Raw genomic sequence first — 26,140 nt, 5'->3', positions numbered from 1 at the left:
ATCAAGTGATAGTGTCCTAATTATGCAGCTACAGGGCACTAGCAAACCATTTGGCTTAACCCTTAAGAATGGAGAACAGCATCAGACACCAGAAAAACATCCCTTAATCTTCACTGTGATACAATAGTGGTGTGGAATTTCGCATATTCAAGATTTTGTGCTATTTCACTGTACACCAATAAAGGCTAGGCACTGAGAAGGGACTGAGACCACAGCTATGTTACACAAGCACACATAGAGTCCCATGAATATGCAAAATACACAGATATCAACTTCCCCTAGTTCTGGGCAGCCAGGGGACCATCATTGGCCTATCTTTCATTGTTGCACAATTACAATTTTGTGCAATGCCAGCAATTTGTGACCCTTGCTCCCATTCCTGTCAATGGCATAGGGAAGGGAACAGAGTGAAACAGTTTTCTAGCAGGACTACCAGATTCTGTAACAAGTTTGTTCCCTATGCCATCCATCTGGTAAACTTGCAAGATTTGTTTTGCTCGCCATGTACATGTACACATCCGAATTAGACTGTGTTGTTTCTCTGTATCATATATGTGGGTATATGGGTATTTGAATAATATTTATTTATTTATTTATTTATTTATTTGTCATGTTTACGTAGAGTATATTGGAGGTGAAGACCCTTTGAGAGCTGTATGCAATGAAATTTCATTTCAATGTATGCCAATTATTGTATCTTTAAAGTGACAATAAAAATAGTCTTATGTCTTCATAGTTGCAGAGGAGAAATGCATGTGCAACAGTAGAGAAATATAAGGGGTAAAGATGCCAAGCTCCATGCATCTCTTTCTCTCTGGAACTGGGACTGAAAACAGAATGCATTGGGAACCTGTAGCTCTAGCCATTTCGTACAAATCCACAGCATCATGTTGCGTACTTTTGGCCTCATGCCAAGTCATCACAAGCATTAGCAAAGTAGCATTGTTTTCCTAGAACCACTGCAGTCCTTGCTGAAAACACACAAGGCTGGATAGTCACATCCAAGAGAAAAGAAGCCCCTTCTAGTGAGTAGCCATGAAGTATGGCTCCCATGTTTCCTGAAATCACTTTATATGGTAGACCGAGCCCAATGCTTTTGGGAGGAGGGGGGAGGAAACAGAATGGCAATAAAGAGACCATTTGGAAGCAGGAAGGGAGAGGTTTGTCCACAAAGGCTGGAATGGACAATAAAGGTTAAGCTGATCCTACCCACTACAGGTCATTTTATACATCTAGCAACTGCTACTGGTTGTTGCTGGGTCAAGAGACAAAAACCAGCTGTTACTTTGGTAATAGCTAAGGACATCTTAAATCTGTGTCACTTGTGGACTGCTGACAAGATGAAGGCAACATCATGAGAAGCAGGCCGGGAAAAACACTGTTGTTAATCACATCTATATAAATAAAATAAACATCCCTTGACAGAGCATTGCACCTTCTTTGGCTTCCTGTAATACTGGGACATAGAGGAAAAGGGATGCCTGCAGAGAACTGGGTGTACCTTAATCCTCCTTGTTATTTCATGGATAAGTCTTTTTAATTCCACAGGAGCAGCGCTGACTAGAAAATAACAAGCATGCTTTAGAGAGAAGCTACGGTAGTTAAAAATTATGCACACATTAAAAAGCATGGATCCTCTGTCACTTGGGAAATGTCCTGTGAAAGCCTAAGGCAAAATATGTCTATCATGTGCCTTACGCTGGGTGTGAGATGTTTGGATTGATATGTTTGAGCCAAGGGTTTCTCTAGAATGTGAGGCCCAAGACAGGAAATTGGCAAGGTCAAGCTACAAAATCTAGTTCCTTCCTTCCTTCCTTCCTTCTTTCCATCAAATTTATAGTTTGATTTATAAATTCCCCAACCCATAAATAATTCTTTAAAAGCAAGATCTGATGCAATTAAAAAAAAACAAAAATAAAAGCAATATGTCAGGGACTAAGGTGCCTGACATATTGATAAAATGTCCATGAAGGCACATATTTTCTACTTGAAGGCCTGGGGAAAGAGCCAAGGATTCAAGACTCATTTAAAGGATGTCAGGGAAAAAGAAATTCTAACCTCTAGCAAATGAAGGCAAGTATACGTGTCCCAGGATAATGTTACAGGACCCAATCTGACCAGAGATCCACAACAGAGCACTTTGGCCATGTATGAAGTGTGCTTAACATGATCACTCATATGTGTTTACAATTTTCTAAACCATTAAAATGACAATCTGATGGCAACCTGGTATCTATCAGGGCGAAGTGCAGCATCCTGTTTTAGTTTCTGAATAAACAACTTGCCTTACAGGATAACTCCTTGTTCAGCAGGAACCTCTTGTCCACCCTGATCTCTTAGCTCTACAGTGCTCTCTAGTGCCATAACCCAGAACCTTGAGAACAGCATCAGAAAGAGACACATTTGCTGTCCCATGGCATTTGACCTCCTTGCTGCCATCTTTTTAAGAGCTCTTTTCTCCATTTCCTTTCAGGATATCCACTTTGACATGTGAACTTATTAATAGAGTGGGCTAGTGTTGGTTTAAAAGAGGACAATTGTTGGGTTGCTGTCATTTTAGGCTTATCCTTCAGCCATAGAAAAATGAACCTAAGCCTAGGAAATATCAATATACTGAGAGGGCCTCCCAGTCCAAATTGCTCACTGACCTGAATTGAGGAGAAAAAAAATATGGAGGCCATTTTCCCAACAATGTTTAGCAGGGTTCTAAGATCACCCATCCATGGCTGAGGTGATAGAAAGCCTGTCCTCATTACTATTACATTGACAGCTTATTACTTCTAGTTTTTATTTAGAACATTGTGGATTTTATTGTTTTAAAATTTATGATATTGATTTTTATATTGTATGTTTTCACTGTAAGTTCTGTAGGCCCTCTAGAGCCCATTACATAAATAAATAAGGAAAAGAGATGTGATGTGCTATCTATGATTTACACTCTCAAAGCAAACGATAGATTCCTGCTATTTCCCAATTCCAACCTGTCTCCAGACACCCAGGCCCAGATTAACACTGCCTTTGTTGATAACTCAGAACACAAGTTTATCAGTTGCAAACAGGATCCTTGGATAACCTTTTGTATCTGCAACTCCTTTCCTTCAGCTGAGATTCTATTCAAAGTTACTACATAATTGTATTTTTAGACTTTATTAGATAGCAGAACATCTTTGGAAAGTTTCCATTGCTATAGGTGTACAATCTACAGCAATTCAACAAAGTGTCGGAGCCTTTTCATTCCTAAGGCTTTGCTGTGTTGGTATTTTTTTTCCAAGAGTAACTTCATCTCTATGGATGCAGGCCAATGAAATAGCACAACTATTCATTGCATTTAACGTGAGGGGAAGGCTAATACCCTAAAGCAATGCATAAGGTTAACATGGCAGGGGAAATAAACGGGTGAAAAAGGATCATGTGCATTTTATTATTCATGCATTTTGTGTGACAGCAAGATATTTCTAACACTGCAATTATAAGTGAAATGGGAGGTCACATCCTTTCTTCCTGTTTATCATGGCGATTACGTAAATAGTTTTGGAGATGTGCGGGAATGCAGGTTGCTTCGTATGGAAAATTTTGCCCCAGTGGGTTAATTTATTTTGTGTTGGGCTCCATTCCTGATGATCTCATGAACATAACCACATAACTTCCTTGGCATCAGCACAGAAATGGGTTGCCATTGCCTTTTTCTAGGAAGTCTTGACTAAATTACAAACCTGACACTTCCTGAGGTCTTCCATCCAAATATTAACCAGTTATAGCCCAGCTTAACTTTTTGAGATTGGCCACATTTGGCTAAGTGCTTGAGTCCAATGGACTCCAATTAATTCTGTTTTATTTCTCCCTCCATGAAGGCGTCCACTGAATCCATAGCTTTCATTTCTTCAACTGTGCTGCTGTGAAACTGTGCATTTCAAGTCATTTTTGCTTGATTTTCTTATTTGTTTTAAGTCCAGTAAATGCACATGCCCTTCTAAATGCATTTTAAAAAATAAGGACCAGGAGACAATGAGAGGGGGAATGTGTTGTTGTGTAAGTTGAGGAAGAAAAAATATTAACAGGCACCATATGTTTTAAATACTGGCTGGATTCACACACCACCATTTCTCTGTTCACTGATGGTTCTTTTCTGTAGTTCTGAGATAGTAAAAGCCAAGAGCTGGTTGAGCAGATCATGGATATTCTTGGAAATATAAGGGGCTTTTTACAGGGTTGGGTCCATCCCGTCTCTGGTATAGTGAAAGAATAAGAAAAAAATTGATTTAGATGAATGGATTATCCAAACATTTGTCACTCTTTCTTCCAGCGTTCATGCAGAGGAGGAAAGGCAGTGTTTAAATCCAAAGTTAACTGTGGCAGAGCTGTTTTGTGTCAGACAAGTGGGAAGAAAATGTTCCCAGTATAATTTTTGAGGTATTGAAGCTGAAGTACCATCTGTCAATCTCTCTTAGGGGTGGGGGGGGGGAAATAGGAGGGAAACTGCAATGAAAAGATAACTTTTGGCTTTAATCTGCCTCAGGAAAAAAAAACAGAAGAAGTGATTTTTATTGGTTAGACTCACACAATATGCTAAGTCCACATTAGTTAAGCCAATGCTGTGCCCAAACTGCCATACTATGCTTGAATAAAATGGCATCATACACACATCGTATTAAAACAATGATTGGATTCCCACAAAGCACTGGACCACAATCTGTTCAACTCGCTTTTAGCCTAGTTTAGCCATTTTGTGTGAATCAATAGTCTGAATCTGCATCTGAGAATGCTCTGACAATTCTGCAGTATTATTATTATTATTACTTGGCCATTTTGCGGCAATCCTCTGACACATTCAGTTGACAAATTCTTTTAAACTGCAGCAGCCCTTTCTTGCATTTTAGTGGTAAATTGGGGGGGGGGAAAGAACTGATCCGCAAATCATCCAATATCTGGGTAGGAAGTGGCTTCTCTTCTCGGGTCATTTGTCTCACAAAGGTGACTAGTGAATCTCATCAGGAGCAGGAAGGAAAGGAAAGCAAATCTCATCCCACAGATGCTCTCTTCCAACGTGTAGGAGGCTGATATAGAGAAAGTTACCTAGAAGCATTTTTGGGGAGAATTATCCTGAGAACAAATTGAATATTAGGAGAGCTGTGTGTCATGAATGATGTTCTAGGCCATAAAACCAACTCAAGACAACAATAACTCCTACGTATGTTATATCTGTTGCTCTCCAAAAGTGCCCAAAGCTTTCTGCTGACTCATGTTATAGTCACCCAGCATCATACAAAAATAAACTGATCGCTCTTGTGCACGCCCACGCATGCATGTGTTTTACTCGCTCACCCATCCATATATTTATGTTTGGCAAGCTGGAATAGCTGGGAAATGGGTGGTAGAGTTTAGCTATTGGATGTTTGCTTTTTTATCAATACATTTGCTGGACATCAACCTTACTAAAAAGTCGAGGTAGCATTTTCAGGCAATAATTGTAGCTTGGAATATGCTATAATTTACAGAGTTTGATCATGTCTATATTTACTTGAAAATGGCAAGCAACACAGATCTCTTTATGATAAAATCCCAGGAGTAGAAGCTACTGTTAAAATCACTTGTACAACTTGCAGTACCGTTCATGTATATGCATCATGGTAAGTTTTCTTTCATTGTGGTAAATGCAAATGAGCATGATATAAGTTTCTAAGCCTATCTTTCATTGGATTATACTACTATGCAGTTAAGTGCAGAAGAAACGACTCTTGTGAATTAAAGGTATGCGTATATTTCCTTTGATTCATGCCATTGAGAAAATGCATTCACTGCCTTAATTAAAGAAAGTTAAAAATTTCAGCTAATATAGTATATTCAAGACAAGCAATTTGCTCTTGTTTCTATTTTGCCCCCCTACCAATGATCAAATCTCACGGCCAAAATGTTTTGATCCATCACAGAAATTGAAGAATAAGCTCAAAGATTTATTGATGACTTTTATACCGCCAGCAGATACATATGCACAAACATGTTCTGCAAACTTTTATCAATCAACATTTGTGATGAGCTACAAGTGGATGGAGGATGATGTCATATGTTCCTGCACCCAAGAAGTGTTGGATGTCACATACTGGCAATGGGACAAGCGTAAAGCCCAGATCTGTCCTTTGCCTTATGTCTCTTCCACTTCATTTGTCTTTCATAGAAAAGAGAACATAGAATGATAGGGCTGGAAGGGGCTTCAGAGGTCTTCTAGTCCAATCCCCTACTAAAGGCAGGAGACCTCATACCATCCTGGTCAAATGGTTGTCCAATCTATTTTTGAAATCCTCCAGTAATGGAGCACCCACAGCTCCAGGATTGGAATTCCATTGATTACCATATTTTTCGCACTATAAGACACACCTGGCCATAAGACGCACCTAGGTTTAGAGGAGGAAAACAAGAAAAAAAATATGAATATGGAGTGCTGTCTCACTGTGAATATGGAGCGCCGAATATGGAGCAGCAGTGTAGTGAGGGCAGGAGGCGGAGCCTGAGAGGACCACAGATAGGTGTCCTCTCATGTGCCAGCTCTGCCTATTGACTCCTGTACTGCAGAAAAGAGACAGAAGAGGTGGGCAATGACAAAGACAGAAGAGGTGGGGTTCAGCACTGTAAAAGGATCCCACCACCGCGGCTCGGCTGCTATTCACCATATTCGCTCCATAAGATACACAGACATTTCCACCCACGTTTGGGGGGAGAGGAGTGTGTCTTATGGAGCAAAAAATATGGTAATTGTTTTCGCTGTCAGAAAATTTTCTCCTTACTTCTAGATTGGATCTCCTTTTAACAAGCTTCCACCCATTACTTCTTGTCTTGTCCTCTGGTACTTTGGAGAATAGGTCAATCCCGCCTTCTCTCTGTCAGCTCTCAAGTACTGGAGACAGTTATCATGTGCCCCCCCCACCTCCATTCCACATGTGGCCTCACTAGTGCGGTATAAAACAGTATATTCATAATCTTGATGCTATTCCTCTGTCAATGTAGTCTAGGACTGGTTTGGCTTTTTCAGCAGCTGCAGCACTTTGCTGGCTCATACTTAAGTGGTGGTCCACTAGGATGCCTATCCCTCTCACGGTTACTACTATTGAGCCAGGAGTGGCCTATTCTCTAGCTGTAAATTTTGTTTTTCCTACCTAAGTGCAGGACCTTATTTTTCTCACTGAACTGCATTTTTTTTGTTGTTGTTGTTTAGACATGCTTGTGGGGAGTGGTAGACTGCAGAGTCACTGGGAGTCAGAACATAAATTCAGAAATTTATTATTAATAATAATATTCAGCCATAGTTAGATAGCAGTCATTGAAATCCAGCCCTTCCTGAACTAAATTTGTGCACAACTCAGGCTATTTTCCTGATAGAAAATTATAGTTTCTCTATAGCATCACCCAGCCATCATTGAAATGATATAAAGTCTGTCCTCATTATTGTCATTCAACACAGTACTAATTGGGTGACCTAGAAATCACTATACAGTGGAAAGCCAGAAGTTCTTAAGTCAGAAGAAAATAGTGGCATGCAATGCATAATTCCCATTGGTGGTCCTTATTCTGCAACAAAAGAAGCTGAGTGAATAGCAATAGCACTTAGACTTATATACCGCTTCATGGTGCTTTACAGCCCTCTCTAAACAGTTTTACAGAGTCAATACATTTCCCCCAACAACTTGGGTCCTCATTTTACCGACCTTGGAAGGATGGAAGGCTGAGTCAACCTTGAATCTGGTGAGATTTGAACTGCCAAATTGCAGGCAGCTGGCAGTCAGCAGAAGTAGTACTGCATTCTAACCACTGCGCCACCGTGGAAGGAAGTCCTGTTAACATACCTACTATGGGTCAAGTTAAGGAAAAGGATTGCTGGATACTTCTGACTTTGTTACCCTTCCTACCACCTATTGCCCTCTAATTGAAGAGCCACCACCAATTATTATCTCTAATGTACGATGGGGAAAATGTAGACATATGTTCAGAACCGTGCCATCTGTCAAGTGGCCCAACTAACAGGTGCAGGAGTGCTTCATGCCAGTGATCTGTCAATTCAGCTCTTTCTAAACACAGGTCTAGTGAATATTACGCATTGGTTGGGTGCTGGAATGCAAACAGGCAAAGGCTACTCCAATCCCATATGGCACAATGATTCATCATATATCTTCTCAAATCAGCCTTTTGCCTGCATCAGAAAAGGGCAGCTGTTTGGAGCAGAAGCTCATTTAGAATGTTGATAGCACAGGATAGACGCATTCATGAAATTAATAACCAGACTATTCACACAACGGGCCTGGCCAATTACAATATTCATGACAAATTCTTTGTCCATCTTATAAGAGCTGAACACTTGGCGTACTCCAGCTCCCATCTATCAAGCAATGCCACATTATGGGACCCAGAAATGTGTCTTCTCTGTCACATATCTGCCCTCCAGAACAGCATTGCTCCAGAACAGTGTTCCTCAATATTGACACCTCTGTCAAGTCCACAATGTGTAGACTTCTTGCTGGCTGGGAGTTGAAGTCCTCTCAGCATAAATTTGCCATGAGAAAGACTGCCTAAATGCTGGAATAGCCCCAATCATGCTTTTCTTCAAGCAAGTCTTGAAGTCCTGCCCCAGGCCCTTGGCAAGGGTATGGTATCCACAAAGGATTTATTGTCTATTTGAATAAGTACCTAGGTTTCTTTTTTTTTTTTTTTTTTTTAAATACTTTATTGAATTTTCCAATTTTTAAAAAGACAATGTACAATCACAATCTTGATCCGAGGTGCAATGTTTACACATTTCATAGATCAAACATTAAATGAATTCCATCCATAGCTATACAATATGCAGTTCTATACAATTCTCTACATTTCTATACAATTAAGTCCATTTCGGGTGTCTAACAAATCGTAGCCTATTATCATATTTTTATCCTATTCTTTAACCAGTTATACCAAATTCCCCATACTTCGTAGTACTTAAAATTCTCTTCATTTTTTAGCTCGCTCGTCAATTTGGCCATCTCTGCGCACTCTAGAATTTTATTTATTAATGTTTCTTCAGAGGGGGTAGAGTTGGATTTCCAGAGTTTCGCAAAGGCTAATCTAGCCGCAGTAATAATTTGAATTGCCAGTTGGGTTTTATTGTTGTCGAGGCCATCTTCAATCATACCTAAGAGGAAGGATTCCGGGGCCAGGGCTATCTCTTGTCCCATTATTTCCGAGAGCCAGAGTCGAATCTTTAACCAAAACTTTTTGGTCTCAGGGCAAGTCCACCACAGATGGTAAAAGGTGCCGACCGTCTTTCCACATTTCCAACATAAAGCAGAGGAATTTGGAAATATTTTGGCCAGCCTGTCCGGGGCTAGGTACCACCTATGCAGCATTTTGTAGTGATTTTCCCTGAATGTTACCGATTTCGTTATTTTGAGATTTCTGTTCCAAGCTATCTCCCAGTCATTGAAATTAAGGCCATATCCTAAATTTTTCTCCCAAATGCTTAGCTGATTTTTAGCTATCTTCTCGGCTCTATCCTCATCTAATATAAAGTTATAGATTTTCGATAGCATTTTCTTATCTGGTCCCCAAATAATTTTGTCAAAATATCCATATTTCATTTCAATACCACATTTATCTCTATCTTCTTGAAATCTAGACTTAATCTGAAGATATTTCCACCAATCCAGAATAAACCCCTGGTCCCTCAGTACTTCCAAGGGTTTGAGCTTCCCTTCTTCATCCAAGATATCCTTATATGTGCCCATTTTATAGTTCTCTCTTCTATTTGGGGCCACTAGAGCATCCATAATCGACAACCAGCTAGGAACCTTGGTATATATCTTCTGTCTAATTTCCAGCCACGTACGAATCAATGTCTCTCTAATTTTATGTTTATGGAAATGAGTTTTCTTCCTATCCTTTATATCCCAGAGGTAAGCGTGCCATCCTTCAAGGAGATCGTGTCCTTCTAGTGTTAAGATTCTACCTTCTTGTAATTTGATCCACTCCTTTATCCAAATTATTTTTGCCGCCTTTTGATATAATTCCCAGTCAGGGAACCCGAACCCTCCCAAATTTCTTTTCCCTTGAAGTGTCTTGAGAGAAATCCTCGATTTCTTACCCTCCCACAGAAAATTCCTGATATGTTTATTCAGATCCAAAAAAATTTTTTTATCTAGTGATATCGGTATATTTTGAAATAGAAATAGAAATTTCGGTAAAATATTCATTTTGATCGCCGCAATTTTACCAGTCAGGGACAATTTAAGCCTCCTCCACCTATCAAGATCTTGATTAGTTTTCTGCAATAACGGGATATAGTTATCATCTTTTAATGAAGAGAGTCTCGCCGTAATCCATATTCCCAGATATTTTATCTTCTTAACTACCTGGAGGCCTAATAAATCTTCTAATTCTTTCGTTTGTAGGTTTGTCATATTTTTCACAATTATTTTGGTTTTGTTCTTATTAAGTTTAAAGCCCGCGACTTCTCCATAATTCTGAACTTCCTGCATTAATTTTAAGCTGGTATCTAATGGGTCTTCTATTGTGAAGGCAACGTCGTCCGCAAAAGCCTGTGTTTTAAATATTTCCTTCCTAATCTTCAAGCCTTTGATATTTTCATTAGTTCTAATCCTTCTAAGTAAGACCTCTAATGCTAGAATGTAAAGTAAGGGGGATAGGGGACATCCCTGCCTAACTCCTCTTTGGATCTGAAATGTCTGGGTTCTGCCTCCGTTAACTAATATATTTGCCCTCTGATTTTGGTAAATATTCTCTATCATCCTCCTAAAGTTAGTCCCGAATCCCATTAGATCTATTTGGTTTATCATGAAGGTCCAATTCAGGTTGTCGAATGCCTTTTGGGCATCGACAAACATTAAAGCCATCTGTTTTCCAGGGTGTTGTTCATAATATTCAAAAGTATTTAGGACTGTTCTCAGATTGTCTCTAATCTGTCTCCCTGGGAGAAAACCATTTTGATCCTTATGTATCCATTGGTTTAAAATTTTCTTGAATCTCTCCGCTATTATAGTCATAAATAATTTGTAATCTGCGTTAAGCAGTGAGATAGGTCTATAGTTGGGGATCTGCTTCGGGTCGGCACCTTCTTTCAGAATGATCGTCAGGTACGCTTCCCTCCAGGAGTCTGGGATTGTTATACCAGCAATAACATCATTTAAAATTTCTAACAATTCATTATATAAAATATAGATGCAAAGATATTATATGGATTTCCTTCATGGAAGTTGATAGGCAGGTTCTTCTTGTTCTTTTTTTTCTTCCCTTTCTCCCTTCCCCTTTTCTGAACACTGTCCTCATGTTTATAGAATCTTGTACAGAAGACAAGCAGATAAAGTCTTTGGAGACCTTTCCCTCCTGTTGACTTGAAGTGCTATCTATCTACCTACACTAAAGTTGCTAGATAACAATACTGTTATGACATCTACTCTCCCCATTGGCAATACCTATCCTGGTTCTGCAGTCCCTGCAGTCATCTGACTTTCTTCCAAACTAACAGATTACAAAGACTGACAGATGTTATACATCTAGAGCAGTGGTGGGTTTCAAATTTTTTACTACCGGTTCTGTGGGTGTGGCTTGGTGGGCATGGCATGGCTTGGTGGGCATGACAGGGGAAGGATACTATAAAATCCCCATTCCCACCCCACTCCAGGGGAAGGATACTGCAAAGTCCCCATTCCCATCCCACTCCAGGGGAAGGATACTGCAAAATCCCCATTTCCTCCCGATCAGCTGGGACTCAGGAGGCAGAGAATAGATGGGGGTGGGGCTAGTCAGAATTTCCACTGCCGGTTCTCCAGAACTGGTCAGAACCTGCTGAAACCCACCTCTGATCTGGAGGTTGCCTGATAGCATGCCATAATAAAGGAAAACATAACTTTAATATAGATTAATACCAATAGTGGGTTGCTCCTGGTTCGGTCCAGTTCTATAGAACCAGTAGTAAAACTGGTGGGTGGCTCCGCCCACCTGCCACATCATCATCATGGGTGATTTGTGCATGCGCAGAAGCGTGCGCGCGTGTGAGTGAAGCGAGCGCGCATGCGCACTCCCGCTGCAAACCGGTAGTAACGGTAAGTGGAACCCATCCCTGATTAATACACTTTTAGTTATGGATGACCTGACCTTGCTTCTCTCATGACTGAAGATAAAACGAAGGCAGTGTCATGGACAACAGCAAAAAGGCAGCATGTTGGTAATATGGTTAGGTAGAAATAGGAAAAGGGCCCTAAATGCTGCTTAGGAAAATCTTCTCTGATGGACCAGCAATAGCTATTCAGAAATATTCAGATAAACTCACACTTTAATGAGCCTTGATAGAATGATGAAGATGCAGGACAGTTTTCTCCAGTTGTGCCATTGTATAAATAGGATTACATAGGAAAGGCTTTGGGAGAAACTGAACATCATTGATTAAAGTGTCACAGCATGGGATCTTTACAGGGCACTGCTGTGAACACACCAAAGTCTAGGCAGGGGTTGACACATGTTACTATGAAGAAATTTGCTCTGGAATGTATCCCCTAACTCCAGCACAGATGCTTCCTGTCAGGAACAATTCCTTAGCCCACCTAAATATGGACACCCAAAGCTTTAAATAAGGCATCACCATTTCAAACCAGACAGCTGCCTTGGGACCCGATTTAATCAGTATTTGGCAAAGGCAACAAAGCTAAATAATCCCTCGTCTCCTGTAGCGCATACACCCAGCAGCTGAAGAACATTTGGAAAAAAATATTACCAGTAGCATGGCTACTCACATGTTGTCACGGGGGGGGGGGGGGAATAGAGGATATGAAATTTGTTTCCTTCCAAAGGACAAAAGAATATCAATTTATATAAAATGACATGCATGATCACTGAGCTGTATTTAAAGCAGGTTTCAAGTAGGGGACTATTCTCTGACAATCCATCAGATAAAATTGACTCACTTTCCTTGGAGAAAATAATCAGAGCGTGACTGTGTTCACATACATGGTTTATTGCAGGGGTGTCAAACTGGTGGCCTGTGGGCTGGATGCGTCATGCACAGGCCACGCCCACCCTAGCTCCACGAAGGGGGGGAAATGTCGCGACGTCACATGACAGCACCGTGACACCGCAAGTTTGCCACCTGTGCTTTATTGTGTCAGGTAAAGACCTAGCAGATGTATTCTCATAACATGCTAAATTTGTAAGCTGTGTAGCTTTGCAAATCCAGGTTCTTTGGTTAATTTATGCTTAAATGTATTTGCAACCAATATTGTCTGAATGTAACCAGTACATAGTTGGTTGAAATTAGAATGCAAGTTCAATCTCTTTTAACTTTGCCTTTATAGCTGATTTATTGTATACTTCTAATTGTATTTAGCTGAAAGTATCTCCCATGCTTTCCCCCATAATTCATTCTTACGAACATTTAAGATTGCGATCCAATATGTATAGCGCATGGCATGTCCCAACAGATGATTGTCCACTCACTTGGTGACTTCTTGGTAACAGTGTACTTTGGATTGCAGCCTACAGTCTCTAATTGCTACAGAGAAAAGAGAAGAAAGAACTTGGTAAATTATTGATGGGCACTTGTGTGTAGCAATCACTCAGACATTACTTACTGTTCCCATTTTTCTGCAGAACATTTTAAAATAAATGGATACTTCTTTACAGAAAAAAAAACTGATACTCTCATTATTTTGTCTTTTGTCCTGTTACTTTTAAAAGAAGGGACTGTGACTTTCTACAGTGCACTTCACAAATGAACATGATGTGAGTGTCTGATAATCCTTGTGTATTCAAGTCCTTCTGTTTGTTTGTAGATTTACCTCAAAAGTCCTGCATTTCTGGTCAGCTTGAAGTGCCCTAAAAGAAACTTGCTTCTGAGATTGGTCTGGTTGCTCAATAGCATTGGGAGTCCCAGATGAACTTCTACATCTCAAGGGTGAAATATCAGCTTGGGAAAGAATAGAATAGAATAGAATAGAATAGAATAGAATAGAATAGAATAGAATAGAATAGAATAGAATAGAATAGAATAGAATAGAATAGAATAGAATGGACCTTGGAGGTCTTCTTTTTTAAAAAAAATTAAATAAATTTTTATTTGTTTAAAAGTACAAACAAAACAGAACTAGTGACAACAAAACATACAGAACAAACATGTAAACAAAGATTTCAAATATACATTTTGTCAAATATATATTGTCAAATAAACAACAGTAATGTATGTTCTTATTTGTGTTTTGACTCTTCCTTGTTTGATCTTACTCATATATCTATTTTTAGGATTCATTGTTAATTTATGTTAGTGATTTATGTTCCTGTTTCTGTAACTCCAATTACTCCCTATTCTTTTTTCCTTTTTCTATTTTTCAACCAGGTATACCACTTTTCCCATACTAGATAATAATCATGTTCCTCTTTATCTTGTAATTCTTTTGTAAGTCTGTCCATTTCTGCACATTCCATAATCTTATTAATTACTCTACTTCTATCGGTGTGTCACTACTCTTCCAATTCTGTGCAAAAATTATTCGTGCTGCTGTTATTATATGGATGATTAAATATTTTATTTCCTTTTCATATTGTCCATTTATTATACCTAGAAGAAAGGTTTCTGGTCTCATTTCTAATCTTCATTGTGTGATTTCTTCTACTTGTGTTCTAATCATTTGCCAGTATTGTTTTGTTTTTGGACAGGTCCACCACATGTGATAATAAGTTCCTTTATAAAATTTACATTTCCAGCAAGTTGGAGAAGTGTTGGGGAACATTCTTGCCAATGCCTTGGAGGTCTTTTAGTCCAGCCCAGATGAAATTCCTTTAGTTCACTCTTCTGAAGTTAGAGAATAAATAAGGTCAAGAAGGCTCTATGCAGACTCAGACTTTAGACTGTTCAGAGGACAAGCAAAGGCTTTGGTTCAGTTAGACAAGCTGGCAGCTGCAGCAGAAATACACAAACATACATAATGTTCAGAACAAATGACTGTGGTCTGTTTGCAGTGCAATTTGGGAATTGGTCTCACACAATATATTTAACATGGATAATGCATTAACTCATCTTCTAGGTTTTCATATTACATTTTGCCACAAAGTAGTCAAACTGGTGGGCTTACAAATTATCAAAAGAACTAATTAGGGTCAAAAACAACCAAGCTTAGGGTTTTGGTTTTTTTTTTGCAGATTCAGCTATTTAATTAAAGTTATGAAAACTCAGCCAAGTGTCTTAAAAGATTGTTCAAAAACCTTTGGACTGAAAGACAATAGTTTGATCTCTGCTTATATCCACATTCTTCTGCTACTAGAGCCATCCAATCTCATTCTTGCCTGAAATAAAAAGTTTCACAAAGTATAGCCGTATTTGGAAAGCTATTATACATAGAGTGCATTCAGAAAGTAATCAAATCTCCTTCACTTTTGTCAATTTTGTTAGGCTGCAGCTTGATTCTATAGTTGTTGGAATTCTTTTTTTTCTCTCTCTCATTAATCTACACTGAATAGTGTGAATGAGTTTTTAATGTCTTTAATGTTTTTAATTTTTAAATGTTTTTTATAATGATTTTTTAAAATGTATTGTGAGCCGCCCCGAGTCTTCGGAGAGGGGCGGCATATAAATTGAATTAATTAAATTAAATTAAATTAAATTAAATTAAATTAAATTAGATTTCCTATGACTTCATGGATTGTCTGAATCAAGCTGTTTTATGGGTAAATGTATTGTACAAACTCAGAAAATGGGTTAATTTAGTCATCAGTTTAAGCATCGTCCATAAACCCAACTTAATGGGAAATATGACTAAAAGGAGAATTGATTAAATATCCCTGGGGCAAATGGACTCCGGGGGATGGCAGAGCAGACAGGAAGGCCTGGAGTAACATTGTCGAGATGGGTTGGACATGACTTTGCGACTAACAACAACAATCATATCATCTATATGTCATTGCAATTAATTTTAAAGCACAACTGATGTCATATCAAACGTAATATTCATCCTCATCCCATACACTTCACACAAGGATGGATTTCATCTTAAGAAAAAATAGACTACAAATAGGATGTAGTCTACAAATAGGATGTGTCCTATTTTTAGAAAATGAACTCTATTTAAAGAACAATCAGAGAACATTTCTGTGTCTAAGGACATCCTCCAGCCCAGCTCCAGATTAAAGTTAAATTAATCCTAAACATAAAATAATCTTAAAAAGAAAGAGTAGCCTTGAAATTGCCCCATCAGCATCTTAGTTACATCCAATTAGAACTTTCCCTTTCCCCACAAAGGTGTGTGATATTTTAGAATCCTGTGAAAAGCATTGATAAACCTATAGCTTTCAATATTTGAAGTCCTCGATTCTTTATCCATTAAATTTCATTGATTTTGGATAAAACTCTGTATTCTACATCAATAAAATTAGGATTGCAGCCTGACATTTTATTGTCAGAGTGTCTCCTTGCTGGGGAGTGGGGGGGAATGCATTTTTTAAAATCATCTTCCAGAGGAAACTAATCCACAAAGAAAGTGTTTATTCAGGAAGGAAGATCTACAGCAGGAACATTTTGCTTTCTTAATCCAAAATAGGAAACGAATGAAGATCCCTCAAGGAAATTCAGTGCATTCTTTTCAATCTTCGTCTTTTTCTGTGTTTAGGTAGGGCAAAACTCCAGAGCGGAATCTGTCAGGCCAAACTAATTGCAATGATGCATGGCAACCACCCATGTTATGTCTATTAATGTTGAAAGTGGGGTGCAAGAGTGCATTTAACACCCTTTTTTAAAAAAGCAAACTTCTCTGCCTCCCACTGCCCAAACAGTTCTTCCCTTATTTTCAGTTCTCCATATAGTACTTGAAATGAGTTTTGAAAAATACTTCAAGCAACAAACTATGGAGAAAGTCAAAGAAACAGGAGAAATCAGTTGAAATTATATTTAACCCTGTAGAAAGTTAGTACCCACCCCTCATAGAAGAATGAAATATTTTAGGAAATATTAAAAAGGCAGAATATTATATTTTCCCTAAAGGAGAAACATGTTTCTAAAGACAGAAACTCAGAGCCTCAGTGCTCTGCCCCAAGTAGAAACTAAGGGGCCAACTTTTAGAAATGCAGATTTGGTAATCCATTCAAGACAGGATTAAAATCCCAAGGAAGCCAGCATCTGGGGTTAATTACATTTGTTAAACAAGATTAAAAACCCCAACTCATTGCCGGCCTTCACAAGACAAACTAATTAAAATTGAATAACAAAATACACAAAACAAACCTCTAAGTTACAAAATACTGTAGAACAAGCTGTATAAAAATCCATGTACTCATCAAACCAGGTGGTCAGCTGCCCAGAATCACATGTGGTTGGTGATTCTGCTTCACCATTAAACCATCTTTCCAATCAACTCCATATTTCCAGTGTCTTTCTCCCCACTTCGAACTGAACCAGATGAACATTTCTTCCAACAACCCCCTTTATCCATGAATAAGGCAGAGCTACAAATGTGAAAACATAATTACTGAAACTGCATCTATCATAGGTTCTTAAATTCCGGCCTTCCATTTTCAAAGATACTTAGAAAGTTTAATCGTGCTTTAGTGTAGTTTCCAAGAAGAAGCACCAGTAAACCTGAATTAGTTTAAAATAAGATTTATTATATAAAGATAAGCGAACTGGCGTAGGGTTAGAAAAAATATGCAGCAGGCCATGTGTTATCTCTCAGGAGAAGATCTGTTTCAAGGGCCTCTGGAAAAAAGACTGATGAGTCCAAGAGAAGAGAAATCAGAGGAACTAGTTTTCCATTAGCTGAGTACACCAGAAATTTTCAAAGTTTGCAATTCTATCACCCTCTAAAATGATGAATGTGTGCAAGCCCCTTACAGCAACAAAGTTAAAGAACAAAGTAGTCAAACTGCTGGGGTGATGGATAGTTTTTGACTGATCTCTAGATCCATTTTGTTTGCATATGCCTAATTAACCTTTAAAAATGTGATCCATCCTCTAAGTTACTTGCAAACCTGCAAAGTCACATTTCAAAACACCCTTGGTTAAACTATATACAGGCAGTCCTTGTCTTACAACCACAACTGAGCCCAAAATTTCTGTTGCTAGACAGTGGTTAAGTGAATTTTGCTCCATTTTGCAACCTTTCTTACCACAGTTGTTAAATAAATCACTGCAGTTGCTAAGTTAGTAACATGGTTATTAAGTGAATCTGGCTTCCCCATTGACTTTGCTTGGCAGAAGCTTGCAAAACCTGACCACCGCGACACTGGAACCATCATAGATATGAGTCAGTTGCCAAGCGTCTAAATTTTGATCACGTGACCATGGGGATACTGCAACAGTTGTAAATGTGAAAAACGGTCATAAGTCACTTTCAGTCCCTTGTAACTTTGAACGGTTACTAAACGAATGGTTGTAAGTTGAGGACTACTTCTATTTCAGGCATTAGGTGGAGGAACATTGTGATGCATTGATCTGAGCCATGGTGGCGCAGTGGTTAGAATGCAACATTGCAGGCTAATTCTGCCTACTGCCAGCAGTTCGATCCTGATCTGTTTAAGGTTGACTCAGCCTTTCACCCTTCTGAAGTTAAATGAGTACCCAGATTGCTGGGGGCAACAGGCTGACTCTGTAATAGAATAGAATATAATTTTTTATTGGCCAAGTGTGATTGGACACACTTGGCCAATAAAGGAATTTGTCTTGGTACATACGCTCTCAGTGTACATAAAAGAAAATATACGTTCATCAAGAATCATAAGGTACAACACTTAATGATAGTCATAGGGTACAAATAGCAATCAGGAAACAATATCAATATAAATTGTAAGGATACAAGCAACGAAGTTACAGTCATACAGTCATAAGTGGAAGGAGATGGGTAATGCTTAGAGAGGGCTGTAAAGCACTATGAAGCAGTATATAAGTCTAAGTGCTGTTGCTATCTTTGGGACAGATAGATATAGATAGAAAGATGTACAGATGCAGACAGAATTTGAGGGAGATTGGGAAAAAAGGAAGAGTAAGCATCTTTCTGAAATGTCCATTTAGAATTCTTCACTGCCTGAACCATTACCTTATGAATAAAGATGTCCGATAAGGCCAGTCAAAAATAGTAGAGTGGTTGTAGGAAGCAGGTCAACACAGGGTAAGTTTCAGATTTCTTTCTTTCCAGGCCACTAAAGAGCATTAACATTGATCTGTTTGGCCTGAATTACATGCAGCTCACACTATGGCTTCATTTAAACAACGTAATCGGGTCAGTTTAAGAGTCCAGTATGTGGTGTGGCCCAGTAACCCAGTCTATCTGGAAGGGGCGGTTTCAACTCAAAACCATATTGGGACAGTTGTGAGTCTAATTACCCTTCTCCAGTTAGTGGTGTGATGTGAACTGAAAACCTAGTCAGCCGTGTGTTTTCAAGTTCACACAAATATCAAATCAGCACCTCTGCTTCACTTTCTCCTTTCATATTACTCCGGTTACTGGGTCTTATTCTCTTGGCAAATGAGCATTCAGTATAGCAATCTTCTTTCTTTAAAAAGAAAACTCTGGAATTTCCCCTGGTTCTCCTTGTCTGCTTCTGAGTCAAGCAGTGTGTACGTGCTGGAAACACGTTCTGTGGAAAGATGGATGGGAGGGATTTTTTTTTTTTTTCATTTTCCTTACCTACAGAAATTTGTTTATTTTCCCTGGACAAAGTGTTGTTGGCAAGGCAGGGACTGTTTCACCAACTCTCGGAGGATATTCCTCAGCTCTTCAGCAGAGAAACAAGTCTGTACCCAGATTAAAGTTCAAATCAACAGGGACATATTTATACTTTGAAATGGGATTACATACATGAGAAGCTGGAAATGTACAAGTGGAACATTTAATTTTTATTTTGACTCTCTGTTTTAAAGAAATTAAGAAAACTTAGAACTACACCGTCTTCGGTATGATCTAAGCGTAGCTCATAAAATTATCTGCTACAATGTCCTACCTGTCAATGACTACTTCAGCTTCAACCACAACAATACATGAGCACACAATAGATACAAACTTAAGGTAAACTGCTCCAAACTCGATTGCAGAAAATATGACTTCAGCAACAGAGTGGTCAATGCCTGGAATGCACTACCTGACTCTGTGGTTTCATCCCCAAACCACCAAAATTTTAATCTAAGACTGCCTACTGTTGACCTCACGCTACTCCTAAGAGGTCTGTAAAGGGCGTGCATAAGAGTACCAACCTACCGTCCCTGTCCTAATGTTTCCTCTACTTGTATCTATTTCATGTATTCAATTCATGCTTATAATTATATAAATTACCTAATACGTTCTTGACAAATAAATAAATGTAGTGTCCTCGAAAGAACTGAACAACAACTGCCATCATCTTTAGTCAGAAGAGCCATAGAGTTTTAAATTCAACCATGGCATGCAAAGAAATGTATATTTAGACATATATTTAGACATTAGGGGAAGCTGAAGTTTGCAGAATGGTGTGGAAACTGGATGGAACAAAACTGTGATTCAAGACATGCAAACTGGAAATGGATACAGACTGATTTGCACGTTCCTATGCATGTAAGGTGTAAACCTGTCCAGTAGTGGGTTGCCCCCGGTTCGGACTGGTTCTATAGAACCAGTAGTAAAACCAGCGGGAGGCTCCGCCCACTGACCCTGACATCACCAGAAGCAATCTGTGCATGCGCAGAAGCGATCCCGTTGTAAACCGGTTGTAAAGGTAAGTAGAACCCACTCCTGAACTTGTCCCCAAGAAGACTTTAGCCATGTTTAATAAAAAAATAGTTATCCTTTTGTGCATCTATAGGACCATTTTTCTTTGTCTCCTATCTGCCTGAATATAACAGTCTTTTAAAACTCAGATATTGATTATCCAAAGAGAGCTATAGACCTTCATCTTAATCAGTTACAACTAATGTTCTTATTCTTAATGTGATTTTGCCACTACTCTTCACAAGATGACCTTTCTCAAATAGCCAGCCTCCTACAGTGACTGTACTAGGAGGAGAGGAAGGGGGTTAATCTAAGATTATGCTACATTCATGGAACATTAAAGCGGTATTCCAGGCCTAGCTAAGAAGACTATTGCTAAATACAGTACATTCAGATACCTCTAGGAGATAACAACATAGCAAGACTATGCATACATCACTAGTTAATTTGCTGGGACTGGTAATTTCATTAAGCTGTCATCCTGGCATGTATCATTAAACTCTGGTTCAGAAAGGCTACAGACCAGCCAGGCCTAGGAAAGCATTACCCACTTGCATGCCATCTTCTTACCATCAGTTTTCAGGACATCACATTCTGTACTTGGAGACAGGAGAAATTAAAGTACTATACCTTAATGCTCTTAACTGTAATGTCCACCCAGAGATTGGCTATATAAGATTATGAAGGTGATTTTGGGCTAGAGCTCTGTTCTCTGTCTAAATTATATCCTAACAGAAGGATCATCAACTGTTGTTATTGGAGAATGTCAATGTCCATGCCAGGACTGTCTTAGGAGGAAATTCAGAGCTTCCCACTTACACATGTATTTTTCCCCCATTTTTGGAATGCTGGAAATTGTAGTCCTAATATACCTGGATTGCATCAGGTTGGGGAATCTGACCTCTCTGAAGGAATGATCAAACGATTCCACCAGAATGTGCTTTCCTGTAACCCAAGACCAATGTGCAAGGTTCTGTTTTCAAGAATGATAGAGATCAGGGTTTTTTTTTTTTTATTATTATTATTATTGTCATCATCATCATCATCATTTGTTCAACTTGTATGCCACCTTTCTCTGAAGACTCAAGGCGGCTTACAATGCATTAAAAAAACATATATAAAAACATTAAAAATTAAAACATTAAAAACAAGTAAAACCCATTCACACCATTCATGGCCGGATCTCGCCGGATCTCCGGCCCCAGGCCTGCCGGAAAAGCCAGGTCTTCACCACTTTTCGGAAGGCCAATAGGATGGGGATGGTCTGGATCTCAGGAGGTAACTGGTTCCAGAGAGCTGGGGCAGCCACAGAGAAGGCCCTCCCCCGCGGGCCCACCAGCCGGCATTGTTTAGCTGACGGAGGAGACCAACTATGTGGGATCTTAGCGGTTGCTGGGAGCTATGCGGTAGAAGGCGGTCTCGAAGATAACCTGGCCCTGAGCCATGTAGGGCTTTAAAGGTAATAACCAACACCTTGAATTGTGACCGGAGACCAATAGAGAGCCAGTGCAGCTCGCAGAGAATTGGTGTAATTGGTGTAATGTGGGTGTACCTAGGTGCACCCACGACAGCTCGCGCAGCTGCATTCTGGACCAACTGTAGTCTCCGAACACTTTTCAAGGGTAGCCCATGTAGAGCGCGTTGCAATAATCTAACCGTGAGGTGACAAGGGCATGAGTGACTGTGAGGAGAGCTTCCGGATCCAAGTAGGGTCGCAATTGGTGCACCAGGCAAACCTGTGCAAAGGTTCCCCTAGCCATAGCTGACAGATGTTGCTCTAATCTTAGCTGTGAGTCTAGGAGGACACCCAAATTCAGCCAGACTGAAAAGGGTCTAGATAATCCGTTTAAATAAATAAATAAAGTTTATTTACTTATTAGATTTATCTCTTGGCTTTCATTCAGGAGCACACAATCGCACAACCTTGTAAGTCTGGGTTGGGCTGAGAAAGGGCAACATTCACAAAAACACTTAGAGAGCATTTATGGCTGGGGAGCAGGGGTAAAATGCTACCAGTTCTCTCCGGTTTGGGTAAACCAGTAGTGATAAAAACTACCGGTTCAGGCAAACCAGTTATAAAAAAAATGCTTTTAAAAGGTTAAAAAAAGGTTCCAATGATCGTGGGGCATAGCTGTGCCACATGATCGTCAGAACCTTTTTTTTTACTTTTTTAAAGCATTTTTTACTACCTATTCGCCCGAACCGGTAGTAAAAAAATGCTTTAAAAAAAAAAGTTGGCCACGCCCACCCAGTCACCTGAACCCCCCAACCAAGCCACGCCCACCCAGTCACATGACACACACACCCACCAAGCCACGCCCACAGAACTGGTAGCAACAAATTTTACATTTCACCACTGCTGGGGAGGAATTTGAACCTGGATCTCTTTGCTCCTTAATCCAACACTTTAGCCACTACACTAAAGTGAGTGGCTGCTTTTATGGAAATGTTTTAAGTGTTGAGTAGATATTATACTTAGAGTTTTATATTTTTATTATTGCTATTAGAAACCAAGCTTTCAGTACCAATATCAGTATAATAGGATCAAAGAAATAGTCATTAAAACTGAATAAGCAAACATCTGGTGGGGGGGGAACCCTATAATCTCAGTATAGGCATTCCAGCAAATTACTAAAGGTGAAAAAAAAAAACCTTTAAAAGAGACAATGCTGCCACCTGCTGCCAGAATTAGAATTTGCCTCAGCAAGCAAAATGTCTATGGAGATTCTCAGTCATCCAAGTCATGGTTGTCCCAAAGGTGCTTTTTCAAGAGGCAACTGGACTTTCTGGTTTTTCTTTGAAGACATTTTGCTTCTCATCCATTCTTCAGCTCTAAAGAAGCTTCTTGGATGAGAAGTGAAAGGTCTTCAAAGAAAAACCAGAAAGTTCAGTTGCCTCTTGAATAAGGTGACCAGATTTTAACATTGGTAAAGAGGGACATTGTGGGCGTGGCTTATTTTGTGGGCGTGGCTAGCTGGTCATGTGACTGGGTGGGCGTGGCTAGCTGGTCATGTGACCGGGTGGCCATGGCTATGTGTATAGGGTAAGGTGAACAGATTTTAACATTGGTAAGAAGGACACCATTGTGGGCGTGGCTTATTGTGTGGGCGTGGCTTGGAGGCCATGTGACTGGGTGGGCATGGCTAGCTGGTCATGTGACCGGGTGGCCATGGCTATGTGTATAGAGACTACTCAGAGGGCTGAAAAGTCATTTCTGACAGGTCCTCACACTTTTGACTGATCCTCACACTTATGACCATCCTCACATTTATGTCCGTGCAGCATTCTTAACAACCATGTCACTCATTTCACAACTGCTTCTCTTCACCATGGTGACAAGATAGGGCAAAAACGTAAAATGTGAGGACAGTCGTAAGTTCGAGGACTGGTCAAAAGTGCGAGGACCAGTCAAAAATAACTTTTTCAGCCCTCCGAGTAGTCCATATGCACAAAAGGACTAACCAGAGGGCTGAAAAAAGTCATTTCTGACAGGTCCTCGCACTTTTGACTGGTCCTCACACTTATGACCATCCTCACATTTATGCCCGTGCAGCATACTTAACAACCATGTCACTCATTTCACAACTGCTTCTCTTCACCATGATGACAAGATAGGGCAAAAATGTAAAATGTGAGGACAGTCGTAAGTTCAAGGACTGGTCAAAAGTGTGAGGACCAGTCAAAAATAACTTTTTCAGCCCTCTGAGTAGTCCATATGCATAAAAGGATACAGTAATAGAGAGGGATGAAGGAAGGGAAGGGAAATTAGAGTAGGAGTGACAGTAAGAGAGGGAGGAAGAGAGGAGGAGAAGGAGAAAGGAAGAGGAAATAGGGAGGAGAAGAAGAGGGTGGGGGGAAGAGAAAGTAAGAAGGAAAGAAAAGAGAGGTGGTAGGTTTGAGGAGAAAGATTGCTGTACAATAAAAAAGATGAAAGGGAAGAAAGCCAACCCCAAACAAATATAAAGATATTAAGATAAAGAATGAATTGTTAAACTTTAAAGAATAAAAGAGAACAAATATGAATAAATAGCAATAATTAGAAACACACATACAAACATACAATGTATTTTCTTTGAACAGAATATTTGGCTGATTCACAAATTTAAACAGTGTTTAGTCATTTCAATTTAATTTACAATTTCTATATTTCCTTTTTGCCATATTTATTCCTCATCTATTTTTTAAAAAAACAATATTACCCTTCATCCTCATCTCTAATCTTAATCAAATTCAATTTTTCCCTTCTATTCTATATTATTTTTATTTATTTATTTTATTTTATATTGGATTTCTATACCGCCCTTCTCCCTGAGGACTCAGGGCGGTGTACAGCCAGATTAAAAAACATGCAGAACAAATATTAAAAACAATTAAAAGATATATAAATTTGGCCCAATTAAAACTCATTTGCCAATTAAAAACATTTAAAACATTTAAAAACAGTTAAAAATTTCATCTTAAGCCAGCCCGGCTTGTTTAAATAAATGGGTTTATTATACCCCTTCCCATTGTCATCTATTTTTATATCCATCCTCACATTGGTTAATTATGTAATATGAGTTGTTTAATACAAATTCAACATTTTAATATAAATCAATTAGTTATATAACTATCTTTTTTGTATATTAATCAATATGAACATGAATATTCCAATTATTTCCATGCAATCCAATTTCTTACAAATCAATTAATTATATTTACCAATAATAATAAACCAAATAATTTCCCCCATATATTCCTCCAAACCACAACTTAACCATTTCTGCTTTCAACACAGTATACAATTAATAGTATCTCAATTATTACAATTCCCTAGTTAAAAAGAGCTTTTTTTTCTTTTGTGTTTTAAAATCTTGAACTCTCCTCTTTTGCCCTAAATAATTTCCCATTGTTTGCACCTACCTTTTTTGGTGAGGAAAAGGAAAATAAATCTGCTGCCTAATTTTCCAACGTTGCAAGCAAACAGCAAAGCCAACAGCCTGTTTTACTTTCAGTTTCGTTTTGAGCTTGGTTTGCACAAAGAGAAAAAAAAATCTGCTGAGCAATTTAGCAAGAGCAGAGCCCTGCGCAAATCAGCTGAGAGGGGGAAGCCGCGGCAAGAGTTTAAACAGGTTTTTTCCCTCTAGCCATCAGCGAGGACTCAGGAGGCAGCCGGGACTCAGGAGGCAGAATCAAAAATCGGGACTTTTTTAAAACGCCGCGGGACGCGGGACAAATTGCTCAAAAGCGGGACTGTCCCGCCAAAAGCGGGATGTCTGGTCACCTTACTCTTGAAAATGCACCTTTGGGACGACCAGCAAGCAAAGTTTCCATTCATTGAGGATCAGGGTGCAAAATATTTTACAAAAGAAAGGAGTAAACAATTTAGCCGTGCTAAATCAGGGCAGAGCCAGGTTCAAAATTCTGATGTATTTTAAAGTTATTTTTATTTACTGTCTTAACACATTTTA

Source organism: Pantherophis guttatus, chromosome 2 (genome assembly GCF_059756535.1).
Source record: "Pantherophis guttatus breed Tessera chromosome 2, ASM5975653v1, whole genome shotgun sequence".
Taxonomy (NCBI): Eukaryota; Metazoa; Chordata; class Lepidosauria; order Squamata; family Colubridae; genus Pantherophis; species Pantherophis guttatus.
Note: the sequence above shows the minus strand (reverse complement) of the source record.